The sequence below is a fragment of the Mastomys coucha genome, chromosome X, assembly GCF_008632895.1.
Source record: "Mastomys coucha isolate ucsf_1 chromosome X, UCSF_Mcou_1, whole genome shotgun sequence".
Classification (NCBI taxonomy): domain Eukaryota; kingdom Metazoa; phylum Chordata; class Mammalia; order Rodentia; family Muridae; genus Mastomys; species Mastomys coucha.
Window position 1 is genome coordinate 123,400,409 of NC_045030.1, and position 5,522 is coordinate 123,405,930.

The 5,522-nt window shown below is 33.0% G+C and overlaps 1 protein-coding gene across 1 annotated transcript in view; it reads left to right on the forward strand.

Moving 5' to 3' along the window:
- The window catches only part of Diaph2 (diaphanous related formin 2), a 555,303-nt gene that overhangs the window by 61,432 nt on the left and 488,349 nt on the right, over window positions 1-5,522 (forward strand). The gene's annotated exons all lie outside the window — the stretch shown is intronic.

The window sequence follows — 5,522 nt, forward strand, 5'->3', positions numbered from 1 at the left end:
TCTTTTTCTTTCTTTTTTTTTTCAGAGGGGAAACTGGGAGAGGAGATATTATTTGACATATAAATAAAGAAAGTATCTAATGAAAAAACTGTGAAAAAAAAGAAGTTATGTTCAAGAGGGTGACATATAGAAACATAAGGTGGCATTGTGAAAAGAACAAATAAGCAAAAAGAAGTTTTGAGTCATGCTTTGATAAGCTCTCTCCAGAATGCTAGATAGTTTGTTGTTGCAGAAGACATAAACATATCAAAGACACTATTCCCCACAGAAGGATTGCTCTTTGTATGGCCTGCAAGCTAACAGTGTTTGCTTTGTGTTATATATTTTTGTTTTTTATTATTGATAATGTGTGTTTGTGTGTGTGTGTATGTGTGTGTGAGAGAGATGTGTATGAATGCACATAGGAATGCATACATGCAGCAGTGTGTATGTGGAGATCAGGTGACAACTTACAAGAGTTGGTTTTCTCTGTCTACCCACTATGGGTTCTTTGTGGTCCATGCCAGTTCACCAGGCTTTGTGTGACAACTGCATTTCCCTGGAAAGCCACCTCATTGATCCCATGTTTTATTATTTAAATGGTTAAAGAGAAGATTAACTATATGGATTTCATTGTCTACAAATGAGATTTTGTTGAATGTAGTTATGTCTATTTATTATTATTATTTACTTTTTTCTTTAGGCTGCTTATATGTAAGTTCATATTATATTTGATATTTGGCTTGATATATGATAGCCAGAACAAAGAACTGACTGACAAAGAAGCTGATATCCAGGACAGGACAGATGGCCCAGTGGTTAAGCACACAGGGTGCACTTCTGGGGGATCTGGCTTCAGTTCCTAGCACCTACATGATGGACTATAACCATCTGTAATACTTGACTCAGGGGAACTGATATTCTCTTCTGGTGTCTGAAGGTACCAGACATTAAGTGATGCACATACATACACTCAGGCAAAACACTCACATGCTTAAAATACAATAAAAAACCATAAAAGGAAGGTTCGCAATGACAAGTAAATTCTCTTCTCCCTTTGATGATAGCCAATTGTCAAAGTACTATGGTGTATTACATTTTGATGTTTTTACATTAATGAGGGAGTCTTTAATCAATGCTATTAGAGACATAGACTCAATTTTCTCTTCTGTATCATTGCTATATAGATCCTCATCCTCATGGATGTGTATTTCAGACAATATCTAGCACTCAGAAGAAAGAATTAACACTAATTCAAGGAGAACACTGATATGGATGTTGGGTCAGCCAATGTGTGTCATTCCACATGGAATTTTTTGAAATGAAATTACATTCTAACAAGACACCATTTTTTTTTTAAATCAAAAGAGAAATGTCTAAACCGTGCTGAATATTTAGCTGTTTTAAAATCCTTTATCTTGCAATAACCAGACATATGTTTGTAGGGAGAAAAATATATTCTTTCTTCTTAAAATGTATTTTCAAGTATTCATAGAAGTATTGATTATATGTTTACAATTTTTGCCCACCTAAATTTCCCTACCTACATTAGTCCTTTTGTTCTCAAAGACAGTTGCATATATATTTTCATCTAATAAATAAACATAATTATGTATACATATATATATGCATGTATACACACACACACACACACACACACATATATATATATATATATGATTATGAATGAACCACAAGTGAGTAGAAACATGCTTTTCTTTAGTATGATTAGGGAGAAAGTATTTTCATATTTGGTTTCTATCTCATTTCAAAATTGTGTAAATACTTTAATATTTTTGCTTTTCATATGTTTTTGAGATACTTTCACTCTATAGCCCAGACTAGTTGGGAACTCATCATGTACCCGAGGGTGGCCTTGAACTTGTGATCCTTCTTCTGCAGCTTCTAGAGTGCAAGGTTTATAGGTGTGAGATATCGCCTAAGGTGTTAACCTTGGTTTAAAATACTTCCTGCAATGCTGTTTGAGTTTCTCACATGTAAATTTGTTCAGGAATCCTTCCTATTTGTGGTCTTTCCAGAAAGCATCTTATTAACTACAGCTTTTATTGTGGCAATATGTTTCCCCTGTTAAATTGTTCTATTAGTGACTCAAAGAAAAATAGCTTATATATATTATATCTGTATTGTAACAATCTAGCTAATAATAGTATAAGCTATTTCATAAAACAGCTATTCCATCCAGCTATAAAGTGATCCTCCTACAGTTCACTCATTCTCCTAATACTTGCTTATACACATTTTTCACAATGATTTCTGTGTTGCTGACAAGGAAGGCATTTTACTTATTTATATTTTTACATGTATTCTTTCAGCTGCTTTTATAAAGTGTTTCCTATCTGCTGTGGACCTTTTATTAAAATTGATCTTAAGAAATACAAAAGAGGCTCACAAACATGTGTCATTAGGTTTATAAACTATCACTGAGGTACAGGAGTGAGATCATGTGATTGTGATAATTGCTGAGACCGTTGAAGACATTACACTGTCTTCCTGCTCTGGCTCCTAGGATTTATATGGCCTGCTAATTTGAGGTGGATGTTTATTGCCATTGTCTAATTTTCTAAAGTATAATGCACATAAAGTAAGGGTCATTATCATGATTCCTTTGTAACTATATTTCACATGATCACTTTAATTATTTTCATCTTGTGGAGACAGGGTATTGGAGTTAGATTTTTGTTATTACTATGTGACAATGGAAGAAAGAGTTAGAATTATGAAGAGCTATAACAGGCATCCATTTTCTTGTTCTCTTGTGCTCACATTATTGAAATTATCCTTTTATCCTCAATCTGTTGTCTTTATAGGAATCCTTTAGAATTGTGTTTCTATTTTCTAGGGCTTATTTGGTTAGAACTAGATAAAATATTCAGAAAATATACCTAACATTAATTGTAGTGTGTTGCAGGACACTTAAGGTGGATAAATATTCATTGTGAACATTGCACTGCTCCCTTAAGCAACTTCATGCACCATTCAATCTATGGATCCAGGGAGTAATCTAGTGTGTGTTCTTGGTTATGTGTTAGTATATTTTATTTTCTTTAATCTTTTGAATGATTCAAGTTTCCCAGTGGGACCTTTATATAATCTTTGCACTCTAGAAACATCAGTTGAAGATTGTGCTCACAATCAAGAAATATGAGACAGTGAAAATACTAATTACATTTTCTTATATTAAAATACATGATCTTGGGTGGAGGCCTCTGACTGCATCTTGATAAAAAGATATAATGGGGAAGTTGTGTGCCAAACTTACTAATACTTAATATTATGCTTTTGCTTTTGCTTTTAGTTTCATTCTATATTCAGAAATAATATCTTTCCACTTTTTCACTTTGACTTTGTTTTCCTACCTGAGCTCCTATACGTTATATTGAATATTTTGTTTTATTTTCTTGAAAGAAGCTAAAATTATGGAATAGAAAATAAAGTTCTGGATATAGTGATGCATACCTGAGAGGTTGAAGCAGAAGAATTATGATCTTTAGGATACTCTGGGCTATATAGCAAAATCCTCTATCAATAAAACAGAATACAACCAAACTCAAACTTACCTACCAACCAAACAACTTTGAAAATTATTTATTTAAATTATAAATAAAAACATACATATGTAAATATATCAAATCTATAATTAAATAAATATAAAAATCACTAATTTTAAAAATATAAAGCATCAAAAATAATTATATCCATTGTTGGTACTAGTGTATTTTAAACACTATAGTGCTATTAATTCATGTTTCTTAAAGCTGTATATCTCCTTAGCCTAGGATTTTGGAGGTAGAGGCCAGAATGAATGAAAGATTCAATGAAATAAAATTCAGCTAGTACAACTTCTAATCTTCTCATCTAAATCTAGTTTTACGTAGTTCCTCCTTAACAACTTTAGCGGTACAGTGTTTGGGTTATATGTATAAGTCAGTGTTGTGGTATGTGTCTATTGTGTATGAAGTTCAGGGTTCAAGCCCCAGCATGAAAATAAATGAAATGAATACACACACACACACACACACACACACACACACACACACTCACACACACACACAAATCAAACAATATTTCATGATGTAAAGGAATATTTCTAGAGAGAGAGATAACTATGTGAGGTGTGAAAACAGGAAAGAGATAATGTTTATAGTTATGGCCTAATTGAAAACTATTGTAAGTTTGGTCAGTTATTTAGACTTCATCATTTTTTATACTACATTCCTCATATGATGTGGATACATGTAACAAATATGAAATATATTTAAAAGTTGTTTTGTGTTTTTACTGTAGAAAGAACTCTGTGTTTAGAAGTAGTTTCATATTCAATTACGTTGCTTAGAGTTAATATTGAGTTACGAGTATTGCTCTATTTAGTTTTATTATTGTATTATGAAGCTGGAGTTAATGATTTAGAAGTATCAGCTGCATAATTAGTAGTATGTTTTTATTTCTATAGGAATAAAATGACTCATTATAGACTCTTGTGTTTATATGAATGCCACCCATTCCTAACTAATGTAAGCAGCCATTTCATAAGGGAAAAAATGCTAAAGATTCTGAAGCAACTTTCAGTATTTAAAACAGAGTTCCCAAATTTTGGTTCTTTAGTAGAAATAAAAGAGGCTCAAAAAATAGTCATTAAGGGTTTACTGTATTCCAGGGACCAGAATTTTCGTTTTTTAGGATTGCAGAGATCAATTCCTGCTTTTAGTTGTCGTAGACCAGTGTTTTTGAACCTCTAAGTTGTGACCCTTTTGGGGGTTACATAACAGATAACCTGCCTATGAGACATTTACATTATGATTCATAACAACAGCAAAATTGCAGTTATGAAGTAGCAATAAAATGATTCTATAGTTGTAGTTGGGGGTCACCAGAACGTGAGGAAGTATTTCAAACTTTTGTAGTGGTAGGAAGGTTGGAAACCACTTCCTTAGAGTTTTAGAGAGATAGTTCTATGACAAAGTATTAATATAAGTAATATGGAAGAACAGGATGGTTTCTGTTTATGAGTGGGGCACAGTGGAAAATCTTTGTAACAGACTTAGTAAGTGAGCATTGTTCAAAAGTGTAAGGACTGGACAGAAGTGGATAGGTTGTGAGGCAGCACATTACTGAGTGAGAAGTGGAAAAGGGAGCAGCATCATGTAAAACAGGTAACAGTCACCACAGCATAAAATCCAAGGGCAAGTGAATAGCTGGATGCTACTTCAATATGAAGGTGAAGCCTCAGTATTTGAGAGTGAAAGAGGTATATTCTAACTGATGTTACCTGAACATAAATTGAAGCTGGGGTATATATTTTGGCCTGAGAGAATTCAGGCTTCAAAAATAGTTGCTTGGTTCTTAAGGTAATTTTCTTCACTCCAGGTACCATCCTATTTAGTTTGACAGTTGAAATGCTTCAGTATCTCATCAGAGCATAAGAATACCTGTTTTGGATTTTAAACACAGAATAAGTATTAAGAGATATTAGTATCAAGAAGGTTGCTGCAACAGGCTCCAGATGGCTTTATGGGAATTGCTTG